Consider the following 21,413-nt stretch of genomic DNA (forward strand, 5'->3'; position numbering starts at 1 on the left):
GAGAGTTGTTCAAATTGCTTATCTGACCCTCTTTTAATACTGCTATTCCTTATTTCTTCTTATTTCTCAAAAGCAATCATAGGAGACATCCCTCAATATGTATAACAGCCTTCAGTCTCACTAAATACTTGTTGCCTTTTTTGCATCAAGAAATATAAAATATCTCTTCTGATACAAGAGCTTGCTCCCACAAGAAAAAGTAGCTTAAAACAAGTAATTTCACATAGCCTTTATTTTTTCACTATAGCAAAATAAACTCACCTACTCCCCCTTACCAAGTCACAAGTATTTTACTATATATTAGATCTTCTCTACTAACAGCTCACCCTCAGAAACAAGTAGAGTCCCTTTCCTACTCACCCCAGGTGCACCATTTATATCTCACAACACCCAGCTGTGACTCCAGAACTTATGCCCTTCACCTGGGATGGTGGGTGGAGCCCAGGGGAGTCAAAATCTTTTAAGGGAGAGTTCAAGCCAGAAAGATCTAAGTTTTTTTTTCCTGTGAGTGGCTAGTGAGGGCTCTCTGGTGGTGGGATGATACTGATTGTCAGCAGTTGATAGTGTAGTTTCCAGCAAAGTCTCTCTCTTTTGCTGACTTCTATTTAATAGGCCTTGGGATATTTAAAAAAAAACACCAACCTTAGATCTGGTGTAGAGGGCTTTGTTTTGACTTTCTGGTTATAGCTTAGTATTTTTGTTTTAGCTACAGTGGGGCTCTGAGGTGGGGCATATCTGCAGGAAAGGGTATCAAGGACCTAGAAGCTGTTCCTGGTACCTTCTGTCAGATGCTGTGATTAGAGTGTTAGTCATCAGAGGCTTGGGTTCAAGTCCCTCTTGTATTTAGAGCAGGGTCTAAACTTTCTCTGTACTTCTAGGCTGATGTGAGGAAGAAGGACTATGGGACAAAGTACTGAAGGCTTTGAAAGCCTCAGAAGAGTGCTACTCCTCTTGTCAAAGCAGCTCTGATAAAGGTAAGAAAACCCAAGTAACAAGAGCAGCCCCTTCCCTTGCTCGGTCTCCAGGACTTCTTTGTCTAGAAAGGAAGCAAATAGTAGATGACTTTGTGTGAGAGTGTCCTGGTCCCAGCCCTTGGGGGGAGGGGTGGGGGAAACTTGCACCTTGTAAGATTTTTCACCCACCTTGCAAGAAATCATTGCTAAATAAAGCATCTGCAAGCTTGTGGAGGTGGGACTGGAAGTCTCATTTTTGATCTCCTGGGAGAGTATCCTACCATAAGATATGGTCAGGCTTATTCTGTTCCATAGATATCTAAAGTAGTCCTTATTTTCTAAAGGTGAGTAAGTTCATTGACCTAACTGTACCGCCTTTCCAGAATTTTTATTCAGGCCTCTGTATTATTTAGCTTTAAACTGTTAGTTCAGGTTTACTTTAAAAGAATGTTGCTTATCAAAGCACATCAGGTTTTAAGGTTTTCCTGAGTAAAGCAGTCTTTTAAAAACAATGTCGCCCATAATCAGCATGTTACTGGAATAAAGGAAGGCCAAAATATAAAATACTGGGTTTAATAGGTTTGTTTTGGTTTTTCTTTCCTATGCCCTCATTCATGCTGTTGTTTTACCGCCACCTCCAGACATGTGAGTCTTCCTAGATTCTCTCATTTCTAGAGTGGATTTATTACTTTGCAGTATTGCTTTCTATGTCTCCACAAACCTGTTTCTCATTTTTGCTCTTCCTTTATGCTCTCCACTGTTTACACTTTCATAGGCTGGTGATGATTCAGCTCTCAAGGAGTTAAAAACCTGTTTCCTTTTTCCTGCAGTGGTGCACGGCAAAGGGTTCCAGGATTATCGCACACAAGTGGCCATGGAGTTGGTATTTATTTTGTGACAGTTACATAGGAAATACGAAGCTAAAGGTTAGAAGTTAATGAGGAGCCATATAGAAGCTGGTTATACTTCTGACTGCAATCACTGTATGGAATGTACACTGAAACTCTGAACAGAATTACAGATCACCACAGAGAGGAATAACTATACTAACAGAGTGGTTTTGTGCCATGGCACATACAATTAAAGAAATACTTATTACACAAGGGCTGTATATATCAAAAACATGTAAATACTTCTACCCTAATACTCTGTTCTTAATATAATATGCTGTTGTGCTGGCAGAACAATGAACATGTGTGCAGTCCCAAAGACAAATGTGCTTGTCTTGGATGCTGAGTCACTTGGACTTCGTTTCTGTGCTCACAGCACCTCTTAGGCACATCATACATGCCTCCGCAAATGCATACTCTTGCTTACCCTAATTTCTGTTGTTTGCCCATTACTGAATGGTTCAATGCAGTGACTACGAAGTGTCAATACTGTTTTCTGCTACGTACTTCCATCTTCCCTACCTGGAAGCCATGGAGAGCTCTGCTGCAATTAAAGACTCCTGGTGATGTAAATAGTTCTGGACTGTGAGTTTCTAGGGAGCTTTTGGCCACACTGGTTATGAATGACATTAAGACTCTCTGAAGTGCCTTATTTATAAATAAATAGTCCCTTGAAGGTCAATATAATTGAAAATGATTCTTATGTCAACAAGTGGGTTGAATTCCCTTGTCCTAGTAGCCGAGTCCCGTCCAAAGCGCAGTCAGTGGCACCGTGCCCGTTGATTTCAGCAGGAGTGGGTTTTTATCCTATTCCTAGGGAACGGAGTAGCCTACTCCCATTTATGTGAGTGCTTTGCCTGTTTTACTTTTTTTTTTGGTCAGAAAGCACAATTCACTGCACCTCTGAGGCTAGCAAAAAGCCCGTGCTCGGTATCATCCAGTCTGGCATGCTGAAGCATTTTCCTAGGAATGAAAGCTGCTCCCTTCCCGAGCAGCTGAGCCTGTTTCCCTGCTGTTGAAACATCTATAGAAACTGCTGGGAGGGTTTGGGCAACAGGCATCCACATGGGGATCCTTAGCTGGCAGAATACAAATCCCTTCAAAAGTCTCTGGCTGTTTCTGAAGCCTTCCTCTGCAGTTTTCAGAGTCCAGCAGGCAGCCCTGACTCAACGCACACAGCAACTTGGTTTTCCCATTTCTGCGTGCCTCTCGCTCGCTTTGCACACTTCAGTCCTCCTTTTTCCTTTGGTCTGGGGACAAGCTCTTAGCTTTTCTCATATATTTTACTTTTGCATTGCATGACTACTCAGTAATGCATTTTGAGGTTGGCTTATCTGTAAGGTGCCAGCTTTTAGGCTGAAAATCCAATGCAGTAGGTCAGAGGTAATTATTAGGCAAGCAGAGCTCTCTCTGAACTGAAATTCAGCCCATGATCCCTTTTTTTTGTTGAATCAAGTACATCTGTGGCCTCTCCCAGCTTTATATTTTCCCTCTCATGTTACATATTTACTTTGCTGTGCTATTTGTTCTTTGGGGATGCCAGAGGAGAGATTTCTGTGGGTTGCACAGTAGCAAAACAGAGCTTGTAAACAAAACAGAAACCAAATAAACAGTTCAAATACCTACAGTACTAAGGACTGTCTAAAGATATACTCTTAAACTAATGGCTGGTGTTTGTGAGGCTTTTCACATACTTGAAATCTCTGAAAATCTATGAAATCTACCCATTCTGAGTAAACCTCAGCGCACGATAATTGGCATTCTTAACTCCTTGTATTAATTCACTTCAGTGTTTTTAAAGCAATGCATGTATCTGGGCCCAAGCCTGCACACTTGGTGTCTAACTTTATTCATGCAAACACAGTAAAGCCACCTGTTCCTGCTCTCCTCATATGTTTTTACTTTGCTTCCATCTATTGCATCCCACATCAACCTGCTGACTTTGATCTCTGCATCTTATTACGACTGGCAAAAGCACTAGTGGATACAGAATAAATAATAATTAAAATAAAGAACTACTGCTTGAAAGCCTAATGATTCTTTGAATTGCAGCGTTAATATTTTGTAGTAGCTTTCTTTCCTTATATGGTAAATATGTTAGAAACCCCAATTTACTGCTATTTTTCTGTATTTTCCAAAGACGGGCTGCCTTTTTGCAAGGAGCCATAGAGTGCTAATTGCTCTTCTCCACTGCTTGGGCTAATTAACTCTTCATTATTTTTTCATTTCTTTGAAGCCATTCATTGAATTCAAACTGGATTTAAAAATAAACACAGATTATGCAAAATTGCAAATAAATTTATTCTCAAGGAGCAATAATCATGGCTGCAGCTTGACAGAGGAGTATAATAATTGATTTTGATAGGACCAAGGTTCAGACTTTTGTTTCCTAAGGCAATATAGCTGCTCTAGATTTTACTTGGGTTTTCTGGAGCTGGGAGAAGGGCAGAATGCCATTTTCTCAGTTTAAACCCCCTAGGATTCTTTTTTGGCAGCGGCTAATGTATTCTATAACTTCAGTCATGATCACCCAAGCCAAGGCTAAAGAAACCCAGATGAGTTTAAAAATGTTTCTGTATATATAATATGCCTGTGTACCAATTTTACTAAACTTCCTTCCTTTCAGCCTTTTTGAATTACGGTTTAGGGTACACAAAAAAAAAAAGGAATAAAACACAGGAACAAAAATAATAATCATTATATAGTGTTCTTAATTGAATGTCCAGTAGAATAGCTAGATGAATTATTTTCCCAGCTTGTATTCCAATGCACATTTCTGGTTTCTCGTTACTCATGAGCACTCTTTAGCTATTTGGCTATCATCTCTATTTTTTTCCATTAAAATATCTTCTGGAAACTATAGAGTGATCACTTGGCACTCAATCATGTAAGCAACAAAGAAAATTTCTTTGGTAAGTAGCATGCTGTAATTTAAAACTTGTGACAGTAGATTTTTGTGAATAAGTTAGTTATTGGTAAAGTTACGTTTTAGTTAAGTTGAAAAGATTAGAAAGCGTGTTAGTGCACAAGACAAATAAATCTTCATCAAATGCACAGGCTGTGTCCTATACATCTGGGATATAACAGGTGCTTTAATCATTAAAAATATAATATTAAGGTTACCTTTACGGGTTGCAGATTTGTGTATGGCAGCACAGAGGTGGGTGAAAATAGCTCTTCTCCCACGAGAGCACTCCCAGGTGTCATTCACTATTCTCAGCTCATCGATATTCCTTTCCTATTATCTCTAGTTTTCAAATCAAGACCTCAGAATCACCTTAGCACAGCTCAGCATGATGAATTCTTCATCACTGAATGCTCTTCAAGTGTTATTTCATCCCCTGCTGTATGCATAAATTCAATCCTGACCGCCACAAGGGCCAGCAGTCTGGAAGAAGGAAATACTGGGTTCCTTTGGCGGCAGCCATGCAGGAGGATAAACTTAGACTACAGCAGTGGCTCATTTTTGGCCCGGAGAAGGAAAGCACACGTGAGGCTCCCTCATAGCACCATTTTTTTATTCCACAGATGTTATGTTCCACATGATGGGGATAACTGGTATTTTCATATGCTGTCATAGCAAATCCTCACCTGTGGGGCAATCGGTAACGTTACGTGTTACCACTGATAACTTCCACTTGCTCTCCTAGATTCATATTAGCTATTGACAATTAATTTAAACTTTAATTTACAAGGCAACCTGTCTGCAAAGGTGCATGTATGTCTTGTACACAAATCTTACCAGGAAATTTTGTGGCATTTCTACACAGAAGAGTGGCTGCCCTCTTCCCCCAGTGCTGAGGTCTCTGCTGGATTTGAACCCCATTGTACTGTTGGTGCTCTAGTTCTCTTGCTGTGTAGTACATAATACTCCTCATTTCACGCATGGATGGCTGTAGAAAGCGGAGATAAAGTTTCAAGTCTCTTTACTTAACCCATACAAAATAATTAGAGCACATTTTTCGTCTTAGCATCCCTTTAGGGCTTAACATAATATGAGAAACACATCCTAACATGAAATGAGCTTGAAGACAAATGGTCCTGGCTTTAGTTTGAAAGTCACCTCTGGAAAGAATGCGTTTTTCTTATTCACGCCACATTTTCTTTTAAATTCTGACAAGATAAAATAATCACATCAAAACCAGCCCTTTAAATACAAAACTGGACACTTTTATACAGGTATAAGAACCCCTTCAGGGCTGCTTTGCATTAGGCTTTTGCAGCCATCGAAGGCTCCCTTGCTTCTGCAAGGAGTGTCTCAGCCCTCCCGCCCTGCGCCGTGCTGGCAGAGCTGCAGTCTTCTGGGCAACGACAGATTTTTCTCCCCAGCTTTGTACTCCTCTGTTGGCACACGCCTGAAGGTGAACACAGAGCTCTTAACAGTCTCGTCTGAGTCTCCCAGAAATCACATCCAGCGGTGGGCAGGTCACCCGAAGCAGGCTTGCCCATGGAGCAGCTTGAATAATTTGTCATTTCCGTGCTTTCTGGCATCATAGCATTTATCTAACACTTACAAAGAAAGTGGGTATCAGGAAATAAAACACAATAAATGATCAGAAATCTCCTTAACGTGACTAAAAGACCCAGACTGGCTTTCTAATACATGGCTATACTTCATATCCTAATAATTTTCCCTGGCTAATTGTTCATTCTGCCCAGTGTTATTCAGTGTAAGTAAAAGCACTACTGCTGAGCCCTGAGAAACAGACCTGTGTTCTCCCAAGTCAGGAAAGGCAAGGTGTTTCCATGCAAAATGTTACAGCTACTTAATGAAGCAGCGCATCAATTTTGATGCTCAGTCATAAAGTCCCAGAAAAGGCTGTTTTTATTTGTATTATATTCTCGCGTCTCCAAGAAATATTCGTTCAAAACAAGGTGCCATTTGCTCTTATGCTATGGAACAGGGCCATTCTTCCCAATAAACTTGGGAAAAGCCTGTGGTATATCTTTCAATAAATTAAACAAGATTCTATTAAAGAAAATAGATTTCTCTCTCTGAGCAAGAGCTCCCATATGTGTGTTTATAAATTCCCCCGGCCAAATTCTTTCATCAGATATGTACATATGAGCCCCAGTCATGGCACGCTTACTTTCATGGAGATGCATCGAGCTCCTCCATTCCCAGACAGCCTTATGAGAGTTTTGTACAGTTATAAGTACAGAAAATTACTCTAATGAGGAATCTACTTAAACTTAATTGTCTGATTTAATTGGACTGTTTAAACTGGTAATCATTTTGTAAGTATTACTTACTAAGTTGTTTTTAGGGGATAGTTTGCCCTTTTTGTTGTTGCTAGAGGAATTCAGTAATAATTAACTGACCTAGTGTGTAATTATACTGCTGAAAATAAGCTATGAGACATTTAATAAAAGGAGACTATTAACAGGATTTGAATTTATGACCTTCAAATATGAAGCAAACACTTTATCCATGAGGTCACACCGGCTTTCACTACACTCTGAGAATTTATGGCCGCTTGATTAGCCACAGAAAGACTTTGCTCTTGTTCTTTGGATGCACTGGGAACACACTGAGAAACAGATTAAAATAATATTAGAATATAGCAGTGGAAAAATGCTTGAGAAAGCTTATTCCCCTTAAACATCCAGATATAGACATGAGCCACAGGCTGCGAAGTCAAACCTGATGTGTATTTTGAGTTTAGTAAAAAGAAAGCTAAGTCCATTCCTCTGTGTCTCTACATGAACTTAGTTGTTAATTTTTCAGTATTTTTATTACTGGTGGCTCAATTAGCAAAACAGCACAGTCCGTGCTGCCATGGCTTGGAGGAGGCCAGACCGTACGGATAATATGTCAGCGGCTGGGGTACGCGTGACTCGGTGAGGGTCTGCAGTTGCATGTTTGCAGGTATTCTTTCATGTTGTGGGAGCTTGCCTACTCTGCCCCCACGACTGGTCCAAGGGTGGCGGAGATTTGTGAACATCGACACCCATAGCAAAGCCAGAGACTCTGGGAGTTGCTGCACACTGTAAGGTGGCAGGTCCTACAGCAAGAGCAAAGTTTTGGGGCCTGAGAATTTCCCCTCTGGGTACCCTATGAAGCACCAGCCTGCAACACCCTTTCCCCAGCTACCATGAACGGTGGTGGCATTTTAAGCTGCAAACTCTGCTGATGTCTGAGACCTTTTTATGCCCAATTTCCAGGACACAGTTTGAGATAAGAAAATTACTAACCACCTTGGCTCGCGGAAAGCTGGGCAATTTGTGCCACGTTTTCTTTAGCCTTTAGGCCATAATATATCTTACTGAATCTCTCACGTAAAGTTACAACAGCTTTGCCACATTTTCTGTGAAATATTTGGCTATGTGAAACACTGCATTAGAGATAGGAGCACTACATTGTTTAGAACGTGGTGCCCCAGCAGCACCAGTGTAGGGAAAATAAGGCTGCTGTAGTTTCTGGTTACCAGGAATCCAGGCAGTTTCCTTGTGAGCTATCGGCTGCTTTCTGTTTCAGAGAGCAAAGCGGAGCATGTTCTGTGCATTTAGAATGTCAGCTTGCAGGATTTAAGAAAGGATTGCCGTGATTTTTTTCTGAAATCAAGCAGAACTTCCTCCAAACTCGAGACGATGGCTGCTGTCTGTTTGGGACTTCAAATGTTTTGAGAACTTTTATATTTTTATGGTGAAACCCTGTACTTACAGATATGTCGTACAGGGAAATGATCTTGCAGCAAAGCTGATATCTGTGAAAATACTCTAAAGCCAAGTGCGGGTTGGAAAGACCCCAGTGCTTTCTGCTGGCCAGAGTGCTTTGCATTACCAGGTAATTAGGATGCCGTAGAATGGGGTCTGATATTTAGGTAGAAAGCTCGAAAAGCAAAAGTGAATAGGAATACATTGCAACTCGTAATGACAGTATTTCAGTGCTTCTTGGGTTTGTTCCCATTCCTCATCCTGCATACTTAAGCACAATAAAACCGAATATGCCTAAACACAGCATGAGAAATTTGGACCAGAGGAATACTTGAACTATTTCTTCCCTATAGACCAATCGGTGTCTTTGAGACAAGCTAGACGGAGGGATAAGTCACCTAAACTGTTTTGAATCATTAGTGACGAGCATGGCATGGTGGCATGGCTGTAAACTGCCAAGGTTTGTTTGTCTGTCCCTCACGGGCGTACGGCTCTGGGTGCTGTGATCAGCATTACTTTTCCGAAACAGTTTTGAGTGGTGGGTTGGGACAGAGGGACGAAGAATAAGTGTTCACTAACAAGCTTTAATTAAAAAGAATAGAGACCATGTCATTATATTTTGATGATATACCCAGGTAATAACAGTTCTTGATTGCTTGCTGATTTACAGGGCAGAAAAGCCTGTGTGCAAACAGATTTGCAAGCTCTGACTTCTAAAACAAGCAAAACCGCTTTTCAGGTGTAAGGCAGAGGAATGGTCTGCATTGTCAAATAAGGGTCCAGTTCAGACAAGGTTGATGACCTCAGTCAAATATTTATTAAAGGGGAAAGAAGTATTTGTAGTGACTTGTTTATTCTAGCTCTTGCTCACACTGATAGGATTTCCTTCTCTGGGTTATCACGCTAAAACCTTCCTTGTGACTAACTTTGCCTTTTGGAAATGTTTCCCGTCCACATCTGACTTTTCCTGCTTTTCAGCAGTAGAAAAACAAGCAGCCCATTTCACCGGTGGGTTACGTGGCTCTCCCAGCCCCCAGAGTGGGGCCGGGCCGTGGCGATGGTGGTGGGGCAGCTCAGAGCAAAACAAGGGTGACTTATCCGGGGAAGGTGCACGGCTCCAGCAGCTCGTGGCCAATCTGCAGCCCCAGAGGATGGTTACAAATCCAGTTTAGTAATGTTTGAACTGTCATGCACGCTGGAGATGAAACAGCTAAATACTTTTATCGGTCTCATTTGTCTCCTGAGCTATACTGTGGAACTAATTGCAAAATTACATCTAATAAAAAAGGGAGTCATGTGTTTCAGCTTTATTATGGATACATTATTGCCTGTATAATATGAAAAGGATGCAATAAAAATTACATTCAGGTTTGGCAACATTTTCTCCGTGCAAGATTTGAAGTAATTTTTAATATACTTGCCACTGGTAAGATAACACTTAATGCTTTTATAGTACTTTCACCTCTGGATCTGAAAGTGCTGTTCAAAGGAGGGCAAGTACAATCATTTCTGCAATTATAAGAAGAGACTAGAGGCAGACAACCTGCAAAACATGCCCAGCATGATGATATAAATTAGCGACAAGCTTGGTACAGATGTTCACCTTTACTGGCTTTTCAATACTACAGAAGATCAGCTGCTTGTGACAATAATAATGATAAATGGAAATGGAAGTGTTTAAAAATTATTTCATCTATACAAATTAAGCGTCACTTTCATAAAAATAATATGGCTTTTGGCTTTTACAGGCCAGAATTCCTCGCAATCTGGTGTAGTCTGTGGAGAATTAGTCCCTTTTAACATACTTTATAAATAGCTTTAAAAGTTTTCTCTGAGTATTATGGTCTTCTCAGGTACTGAAACATCATTAAGCTCCTCTTTTGAGTGCAGCACTCCCAACACAGCACTGTCCTGATGTGGGTTTTCTGTTTTTCCTGGCCAGTGCCCATCACAGAGCAATGGCATAGTTCCCTGTTCAACAAGGGGAAAAAAAGTTATTGGGCTCTATATATCAGTTTATGTATAGCATGTTTTCACCATACTTCATAGTATTTTGATTGGAATGTTTATTTTAACAACCGAAAAGTTATCCAATATAAGTGAATGCAGGTAGTTTTGTGTTTACCAGAACCAGTTCCAAAAATATTAAAATACATTTACAGCCAATCTTCATTTCAAATAAAACGATCATTTTCTTCTTCATGGGGTTCTTCCTCTTAACCAGAGTTCAGAGAATAATTCATCATCATTTTCTTGATAAATATTGTTTTACATTCTGTTTACTACTACCAATCCAATTTATTTTAATTTATTTAGTTTAATGAAAGCATGCCAGCAGGTCATTGTGCACGACCTGTGTTCTATCGGGGAATTATTTAAACTACATTATTTTCTTCCTGTTACTGGCAAGGTAGAAAATTTTTAGCCTCACCTTGTGCGAAGGTAGCAATTGCTCACGCTTTGGTTCAGCAGCAGCAACCACTGCAGGAATGGCAAGGGGGGTCTCTCCGAGCAGCCAAGGGTATGAGACACCAGCTACCATACATGCCAGAGGGCATATATTCTGCTGTAGATGACTGTATACATTCATACGCGCACATATTCCTGTGAGTGAGCAGACTGAATCTATGTCAGTATTTAGATCATATCTTCATAAACACACATTTTTTTCAGGAGATCTTGTTCTTCCGATTTTAAGAAACTCTTGGTAATATATCAGATGGAGACTTAGTGTTGCTCAAATACTCAAAATTGCTATTTTTACCCATCTGAGTACTCACACAACCAGTCTCATTGACCCGTTGATTAAAAGGCCAGGAGGGACCATTGTGACTGTGGTGGTTGACCTCCCAAGTAATGCTGAGCTCAGGACTTCCCAGAGAGTTTGCAAGGTAAGGATCAGATCACGGAAAGTGTCTTTGATGATGTATAGAGCCTTAAAGGAGATTGGGGAACATGGAGGAGTCCCTGATTCTCCGAGTCAGACTTAAATCAGGAGCCAAGCCAACATATAATATTTGTTGCCCACCATGGTACTGGCATAAACTTGTCAGAAGGAAGGATGCTGGCAGCGGGCTGTGTGGTGTGACGGCAGGCTGTGGTGGCATCCCTGCCCAGGCAGCCTTCACCTGTGCCTCCACCCAGGAACAAGAACTGCAGTTTTAAGGCTTGATGGTAGCAAGGCCGCATGCATTCACGCCAGCAAACTCGCCTGCACCTCAGGTGGGAAATGGTGGGCACCGGCTTCCTTGTGCCCTCTGGGGGAGGGAGCAGGACAGGGATGTCCAAGGTCAAAAACTTCCCTTGCTGTGTCCACTGCCTCGTAGAGAGCTGCGTAGTGGGTGAATGTGGGCTGCCATTGCACCTTCCTGCCCAGACCAGCACAGCCATGGGGAGGACAAGGACGCAAGCCCCCAGAATGGCGGTTTTGCCCTCAGCTGGCACCAGGTCTGGGCAGAGAGCGAGGTCTTCATTTGCCCCGCAATGCAGCATTCCTTTCACGTGTAGGTTGGGTTTTCCCCAGATGAGCCAAGATATGGTGCATGCATACCATGCCGGCTTGGGCACTATGGACAGTCCTGAAAATGGGCAGAGGTGTAAATTCCTCTTTTCATGAGCTGACTCCAAGATATAGCAATGTTCTCTCAGTCCTGCTTACAACCCTGCAGTGATTGCTTTCCATGAGTATTCAACAACTCAGTTTTACCAGGGTGTTCATGGGTGATGATGGAAGCCAGGGATTAGGCTGGAAAATTCTAGGATTAGGCAAGTGAGATCTCACAGTGGGTGTTTTGTACCTGAGATGAGGCAGCAGCTTGGTCCACACAATTGTCCCTCACTGGAAGAAACAGCAATAGCAACATGCTAGGAATAAGCAAGTGGTAATGTGGGGTTATTGCAATACTGTATTATATTGAAATATTGTATTATACTGTAATTTCCTTTCTAATACAAATCTGTGGTGGCGCCACTGGCTTCCAGGAAGATTTCACTACTGGCGTTTTGAAACCTGGGAGGGAAGGTAGACCCTGCATTATAAACCGCTGCTCATCCATCAAAGACAATCTCAGCTAGTCTCCCAAACGACAGCACAGAAACAACCAGAATGCAATAAAGGGCTTTGTAAATAGCATTATGCTGAGTAACATTTTCTATCCAATCATGAAAAATGAGTTTACAGGCAGTCTAGGCAGATGGTCTGCTTTAGGTGAACAGTTGAGCTTTTAGTGCCGATGGAAATGGGTGCTCTGGTGCTAACCAGGAGCTATAGGACAGAGGACCAAGGCTATTAAGTTTCAGGGACCCTCTGTCTGAACTGAAGTACATTCTGTACAGACTGTACCTTGCAATGAAAACTGGAATTTGCACATACCGTGATATTTTGAAATGTGTATTGAAAATGATTAAACAATCCCCGTAGACAACAGGAAGATACTGTGCTTTGAAATAAATTTTCCCATACTCCTTCATTCTAGCCTTCGCACAATTGCCTGTCCTCACATGACCTGTTAGAGGCGAAGTTTCTGCACACCAAAGTGTCCCGAATAGCCAGGTGGCCTCTTAGAATATAGTCCCCCTCCCTGCCCTGCCTCCGGTGTCCTTACGCCAGCACAGCTCCACCAGACGTCCAGCATTCATCAGTCCTGAGCTGGCTTCTTTTATGTAGCTCCACCATCCACATAACAAAACCAAGCTTTTAGGGAAAAGAAGTTACAATAATTTCTTTTGTCATGGGCGGCTTACAGGTTCAATAGATTTTTCTGAATACTGTGAAGAAAATTTAGGAATATTTGTGGTCGGTAAAAAATTTAGACTTGATGCTGTGATTTGTATTTTAGTAATCTGCAGGGGATGTAAACCCTTTATGAATGGGAATGTAGTGGACAAAAATAGTCTAAGCTTTTAAATTTGGACATGCAGTTCTCAGTTTTAAGACAAAGAAAGAGAAAATGAAGAAGGTTATTGAATGCATCATATAGATTCACCAACATTCATGTGTGTTAAAGTGTTCTAAAGTGTCCATGTGTTTCGAACAGCTACCCCTTCCAGGGAATAATCAGGGAACCATGGTGTTGTCCCCAGCCGTTTGCGCAGATATGCAGGGGCTCCAGACCATGGGAGTCTAGGCCAGGGCTGCTCTTGCTCCTCAGCAGCCTCTTTCCACTTAATCCCACTGATTTCAGCTTTAATCCTGAGGTATCATTCCCATTTCAGCATTGTTTACAGCTAAGAGGGACAGGAGGATTCTGGAGCTGATTTAATCTAAACACAGAGAGCTCAAGGCTGTCCAGACCTATAAAAGGAAATAAATAAACTCCTTTGAAGATCAGAATTGTAACGAGAACGGTTTTGTTTGGTCTTTATTTAGCTTCAAGGAAATGAAATTCATGGTGTAGTAGCTAGTTGTGCTGTGTGCATGTTTGTTCTTAATTAACTAGAGAAACTTTGCGTGTGCAATGCAGAAAAGAAAATCTTGGCACTGCTAAGTCTCTGTTCCTTATGTAATTTGTTTTGGTTTATTTCTCAGTAGCATTTATAAGATTGTGTTCATGAAATGAAGTACCAGAGCAACTTAAAAAAAAATTAATGAAGACAAAGTGCATATGAAAAAATAAATTATCATATGGTTATGTAAATATCCATGCAGCTATATAAAGGATATGAAAAGTATAACATATGAGTATGTGAAAAGTCTGATACAAGCTAAGGAACGAGCTTTGGGATAAGCCTTTTGAAATGAAGCTGATGTATTGACTAGAAGGTGATAGTTCAGGAATGGAAATAAAGATTTTTATTTTCCGGGTTTAAGGAAAAAGAAATAATTGCCACCTTTCCCATGATCTACTAAACTGTAGTACTAACACAGTACAGGGGATCCCCAGCAATAAGGGGTGAAGCAAATCCTCATTTTGCTCACGGTCATCATGCCTCTAAAGCAACCCTACCAGCCGAGCGTCTTCCTCACCATGTAGAAAGAGTCAAAATAATGCCTGATGTCTTGTATTTTTATTGTAAGGACTATTGACTTAGGGAGAAGCTGAGGAAAACGCTAAGTTTTGCTTTTGTAGCTGTGGTGGAACAGTGTCCGCAGTTTTCCTCTATAGCAAGGGTGCCCTGCAAAGCAGGTGATCAAAGCAGCTGGCCATTGCTACCAGCAATAACTGGGAGTTTCTGTAGCAGCAAAGGAATGACGGCGCAGGAGACATGAGGAATGCCACAGAGTCACAGGTCAAGCTTTAATGGCCAGCAGAGCCCAGAGTGGGATTCCTGCGATTCCTCCTTCGTGATGATTTTGTCTGATAAAGAAGGCATGGAGTGGGCATGCTCGCAGAGGTGCTAGGCAACCTTTGTAAAGTTAAAGCTTAAATACGGTAGACAGAATTGCAGATCAATCATGGGAAGCAAGATATGGTCAAATTAGAGCATAAAAAACCCACACAGAGGATCTGTGGAAAGCCTTGCATTATATACATACACAGCAACAAAAATAAATAAATAGCCCCAAGCTGTGGTTTTGTCACAGTTACATTACTAGTACAATAATTTCATTATATAAACCTCCTTGGTGTTAAAATATACATTGCTTTGCAGTCTCCCCTGAATAATAATAAACAACTGATCATTATTTATTTAAATCACCTTTCCAGGCCATTTTCTTTTGAAGTAACAAGCCTGAATTTCAAAACAGAGCATTAAACGTTAAAATACAGTCAGGTGGACAGAACAAACCCCAAAGCCTGGGCACAGGTGCGTCTCAAAAGCCTAGTCCAAGGTGTTTCACACAAAATTTTGTTACAAGCAAAAAGGGTAACTACTGATTTATACAGAGTTAAGAACTGCTCATTAGCCCAGTTAATATTTTAATGATCTAACTGATTTATTGCTCGTCTAGTCAAAATGCTAGGCCAGTACAACACAGGCGGCCTCTGAATAGCAATGGCAAAACCGTATGATTTGGACTACAAATGCCAAGAGTTATCTCTAGGAGATATGATGTACAGCTTTTAAACCTTTTAAACCATTTTAAATCTATTTTTTCCTTTCAGAAAATCATATTTCATTTGTGATGTAGAAAAAAAGGCAGTTGGGGATTTAATGTATAAATTATGACTAAGGAAATATTCTGAAAACTTTGGAGTGACTGTATCCCCAGATCCCTGCACCACTGACAGGTAAATAAGAAAATAAAATAAAAGGTGACATTGGATCTCTAGTTCTCAGCTTATCAGATAGTTGGGTACAGACAGATCTTATCAAAGAATTGGTCTCCTAAGAAAATAACTGCTTTCTAGTGTGGGTCAGCCAGAGAGACTAAATTAAAAAGGACCTTCTCCTTTTCACCACTTAATATGATGCCCTGATTTGTGGTGGTTGTGAAGGTCACAAACAAAACAAAAAGTAACTCCATTTAATGTCTTACCACAGGGATGCCGTTCCCTATGAGTACATTTTCATACATAAGGCTCTTGGAAAAACGGTCTAGAACGTATGATGAAATAGTGATACCGTAGGGCTTGGGGTGGTTATTTTATAATAAGTGTTCTTCACAATAAGTGAGAAAGACATTTCTGATACTCAGGCTTGATTTTTGCCAAGAGATCTAGGTTTTTGCTTGAGTTTTCTCCCCCATGGAAAAGATATCTCAGAAAAAGCCTTCAGTACAACATTAAATATAATCCCAGGGAGTCTTTTGGGTACTGAGGGAACCCCTAAGTGAGACGTTATACCTCCTGTTGTGCGGGCCCATGGATGGGTCTGTGATGTGCAACAGTCATTGTGCACGGTCCTTCAGTATTGATGAAAACACGCCGAGAAACAGGGAGAGCACATGTACAATGAGGAGTGTCCTTTAGAAAGCTGGCAGACAAGGAGGCTGGATTTCTCTGCCGTGAAGTTCTTATATCACTATGAGCCTAGAGAAAATTTATTCCTCTCACATATTTATGTATGTAAAAGCACAGCCAGCCCTAAGTGGGAAGTTGTATTTTTGCATCAAACTTGTGCTGGAATAGATGGGCTGAATATGGTATAGTGACTACTTTTATTCATGTTCATATTTCCCATAAACAAAAATTCTAATGGCAAGATGCAGCCACTTTGTCTTGTTTTTCCCAGTTGCCAGTGGGAAGAATAGTGCTACATAACAGATGGCAATACTTCAATAAATTTTGGTTTATTTCAATAAAATCATTTAAAATTCATAGCATGTAGTACATTGAGGTAGGTACTGTCAGCAACTCAGAAGTGACAAACTTCACGCATGACTCTAACCCGTTTGACAGTGTTCAATGGGATCAAAAGCAGCTGGGGTGGAGAGAAAAGTAGGTTTTGTTGTTCTTTGTTTAAATACCTGATTGGTAAAGTCTTACTCGTTAGAAATTGATGGTAGTTTTCAGTGATTCTTAAGTCAATGCTTCAGTGGCAGCCAAAAACCCATAGACAAACGCAGTCAAGCAGCAACAGAATTGCACTTTGAAGACATTTTCTTACAGACTACTGGGCTACGAACACTGCCAATGCCAGTGGAAACAAAAGCAGGAAAAAAACCCCCATGATTCAGAGTCTGGTGGCTACATGTCTCCCTGCTTATGTGGCCCTTAGATGCCCCTTTTATCTTTTACTAATGGGAACATTGAGATGCAAAGTACTAGACCAGCACACACACACACAAAAAAAAAGTAAAATAAGAAAACCCATACAGCAAATAAATGGGCATAATGGGTAATTTTTACAGCTCTCTGAAAGGTTTTAGAAATGTAGGTTTAATTTTACGGTCGGTTGTGTAGAAAGCTGCTGAAACAGAAAAACAGTACATCAGTCAAGTACTAGATCAGTTGCAGCTCAGCCTCCCCCAGCACCGACAGGACCGTGGAAACCCCCTGCCCCAAACGAGCCGAAAACTAAGGACAACAATAAACTGAAGGAAACTGGGACTCAGTCCCGGAGAGAAAACGTCTACATTTGAGAAGGAAAAGAAAATAATTGTACAGGAGGTTTTGACACAACAAACTTAGGATGTAAATTTGGCAGCGAGCATACGCAGAGCATGTCATGCGAAGAATGAGAATGACTCAGATGAAATCAAGCTAACTGCAGCGCCACAAAAAAGGATCAAGAGCTTTGTCTGAACAACCCAGTCATGTGTAGCCTTCAGAAGGAGAATAGCTTTTGCTAGTACTACCATGCACGTATTAAAAGTGAGATTTAATCTCCCAGTCAATGACCTGGTAAAATTATTCCCTGTGCTGCCTTGAATTCCAGCGCTCAAATAAATGTGTCTCGCAACTGGGATTTTTTACAAGTCGGACCAGAGCCCTCCGTCCCTCCTGCCTCGCTCGCGGATGCCACCGCACCAGGCTCTGCAAGCATTGGCCCAGCAGCTGCAGGCTTTCAAAGTGCTCAGGCTGGGAAAGGCTGGAAAAATCTGACCCCTGAAGTGGCATGTGAAATGATAACCTTAAATGCTAAAACCCCTCCTCCTCTCTGCTGCTGCGTTCACAGCCGGTTACCGAACTGTTCAGCAGAAAGCAAGCCAAGCCCCTCGCAGGTCAGCTGAATGTGTGTTTGGGCCTTGTGGTTTTCATCCACGGTAGCTCAGAGCTTTATCCATGTGTCAAGAGATACGGGAGCACAGCCAGGGATTTAAGTGGCATGTAGCAATGGGACAGAAAAAAAAATTGGCAGCTCCTATCAACAACTTTCTTCTTCTGCAACTGTTTGAGGAAATAGCTGGCTACAAAACAAATTAGTGGAGGTTTAGAGGGTTGCATTTCAATTAATCTCAGGAGGAAATGGGAGGATGGGAGGAGGGGTCTCTTTCATTATACTTTCGATGGAAAAAAAAAAAGCTGTGAACTTGCTATATTCGCAGGTTAACAAAGGTGCAAAAGAAATTTAAAGGTTGAGCCCATTAAGATTTGAAATGCTGTCTGCTGTGAAGTGGCCTTCACCTAGGGTTTTGTGCTAAGAGGCTGCTGGCAGATGGGGAAAGAAGTTTGTGCCTGCCACAAAAATTTATGGTGGAAGGAGGGGATGGGAGTGTTTGAGACATTCAAGGAAAAAGAAAAATAATATAAAAAAGTTAAATAAATTGAAGCCCATCTACAGAAAGATATGAAAAGTGAGCCACTAGAGAAAAAAAAACAAACTAGAATTAAATCATGGACATGGTATTTATTTGTGCAGACCAGAAGTCATATACCTCAGAAATGCAAATTATATTGCTTTAATTAGACAACAGAAATTAGGCACTGGAGGGGAAGCAAAGCTGTTTCTGTAAGATACATTTTGGATCAATTGATCAAGCGATGCGAGCATTGTGCTTTTATTTTCAGAAAAGATTGGGCATCAGACTACAAAACAAATGAAAGGCTAACTATACTGCTCATTACCCTTGCTGAAGAATTTACAGCCAACGAAGTAGCTTTTTACAGCAGTGCGAAAATGTTATTATTCACAGAATTAATTTGTCACAGCGGGAAACCCTTTTAAGTGGTCTGTCTTCCCCCTTGTTTTTTAATTATAGGGTAGTGTATGAACTTTGCCATCCTATTAACTGAGTGTCATCTTTTACTATAAAGACAAGCGACATTATTTACAATTCAAAGTCCTGTTTGAAGGAGAGCATTTCCAAACTGCAGTTTTATATGAGATAACTCCTTGCAGCTGTGCCGGGACAGAGATGCTGTTAACCCCAGAAGCATTCGAATGCCTGTTAGAGGCAAGCCCCAGCTGGGCCATGGGGGAAGTTCTCACATGGTGCCTCTGCACGGAGGTCAGCTGGGTGGGACAATCAAGGGTTGGTGACCCTGGGACAAGCGAAGGCAGTGGTACCTGGGCGGGGGCCCAGGTCGATGCTCAAAAGCACCCCCCTTACGTGCTGCATACCTGTGTTTGAATATCCCACCTGTGGCACAGGGGCAAAAGACAGTAGCTGCCTACAGATAGATTTAAAACAAAATTAGTGAAGAGACGTTGCTGAAATACCTGTTTAAAGCAGAACACTGAACCAACACCAGCCCAGATGAGTTGGGAGGCCAGGCAGGCATGGTATCAGCAAAGATACTGGGCTCTGCCCTGTAAAAGGACCCTCAGCTCTCGACCAGATGGACCTTGGCTCTCAACCAGGTTTAGGCCTGCTGCTGTTCAAAGACAGCTGTAGCCATGCTGGGTCATCTTGTCAACTAGCTTTGCCATGTTCAGAGTTGCCCCCTTCTTGCTGAAGACCAAGAGCATGGATGGAGCTGTGTGAGAGACTTTCCAGGCTGCCACCTCTTCCAGTTGGCAAGCAGGAGGCTTCAACCTCCTGGGTGCTGAATTTTAGCAGCAACTACGTTCTTTTGTATGGCGGAAAAAAACATTCAGTGGAAAACATTTTTGTCTGTTGAGGAAGCATTCTTGTCTTTTAGCTTGTTTAGTGCTTTAAAACCTTAAGGGATTATATTCTTTAGTCCAAATTCATTCAAATCAAAGGAGCAGGAGTAATAATATTTAGGTTTCATAGCAGAAGAAACTATTGCTAAGGAGAGATATATCTCACAAAAGGACTTCTAAGATGAAGAAGAGGCTTAACCTTTTGGAGCTGGTGAGCAACATCTCTCCAGTTGTCCCACCACGGCTCTGCTCAGTGTCACGCAGGTATCAAACGGCACAGCAGCCTATCGTACCTGCCGGCCTCTGGCATTGAAAACCTAGTTGTGACTCCTATCTGCTTTTTGGCAGAGGTTTTATTTATAACTCTGACAAAGAGGGTAGTGTGAACCGGACGGCACGGCAGCTGCCGGGAGGGTGCCAGTGAGGTGGGAGCAGACCCCTCTCTGCTTGGACAGGGAGCGGGACCCTGGTCAGGTCTTGTGCCACCCTCAGGACACAACACCGCTTGTGCAGAGCTGCTTGTGAGGCATTGGGCTGTTTGATTTCCTTTTAATTCCAAATCAAGAGAAATGGGGTGGGGGGGGGGAAATCAACTTACAGACATGGCTGTTATTTGAAGCCTCATCACCCTTTTGCCTATACTTGCACTGCCTGTTATATTTCAACCACCAAATAGGAAACCCTGAGAGGATAGCATGTACCGGGGAAAGGCAAGAAGAGAGGAGGGAAAGGGTAAGGCTGATGAACCAAAGGAGAAAAGAAAAAGAAAAAAGGAGAGAAAAGCCAAACTGAGAAGGAAAAAAAGGATGTGTAAAAATCTGACTGTCCTGAAAATCAGGTGGGATGACCTTCTTCACAGTGCGTATTTGTTAGACCAATGCAATCTTCTGGAGGAAAATGAATCTACTCAAAGCTTTTCCACAGAGTGCACAAAGGCAAAGTACAGCTTTCTCATATATAAATCTACATCAAAACACAGATTATAATGTGGCAGAAACACCAACCAATCAGCTACATAAAACAAAAGACTATTTCCTGAACATCTGAAACTAGAAAAAATATTAAATTAAAAGAGATTTAGATTGGGAATAAAGTTTTTGCATTTTCATCTTTTTTTCTCTGAGTCTTTAAGATCAGCTCTTTGCAGCACCCCCCAGCTCTGTGGTTTGCATGTGTTTGCTAAGGAACTACGTAGCATTTCTGGTCCATGAATCAATCCTTCAGTAATACAAATAAATACTAATTTTATAGATAGAGGTGGTACCTGATGATTAGATAAAGAGCCTCAAATTTCCTCAAATTAAAAGCTCCATCTCGCTCTGCAAGTCATAGTTTGGTTGGGCAGCTATATTGTTTTCCTTTTTAAATTTTTTTTCTCTCTTCTTGCTGGAATAGACTTCTTACAAACATTTACAAAAGTAAACTAGAGTTTGAGATCAAGAGTGATGAATCTGGAAGACCACATACTCAAATACACCAATATTGCTCAATACATCTACCCAAGAAAGATTTTTCCTTATTGTCTTCTCTTTTTCTCCCC

General features: G+C 41.4%; 1 long non-coding RNA gene across 1 annotated transcript in view; it reads left to right on the top strand.

The window, feature by feature from the left end:
- Positions 1-324: 324 nt before the first annotated feature.
- The window catches only part of LOC135313175 (uncharacterized), a 42,381-nt gene continuing 21,292 nt past the window's right edge, over positions 325-21,413 (top strand). The window contains exon 1 of the long non-coding RNA XR_010372800.1: positions 325-974. This is a non-coding gene — a long non-coding RNA (uncharacterized LOC135313175). The remainder of the gene's footprint in view (positions 975-21,413) is intronic.

This window comes from Phalacrocorax carbo, chromosome 4, assembly GCF_963921805.1.
Source record: "Phalacrocorax carbo chromosome 4, bPhaCar2.1, whole genome shotgun sequence".
Classification (NCBI taxonomy): domain Eukaryota; kingdom Metazoa; phylum Chordata; class Aves; order Suliformes; family Phalacrocoracidae; genus Phalacrocorax; species Phalacrocorax carbo.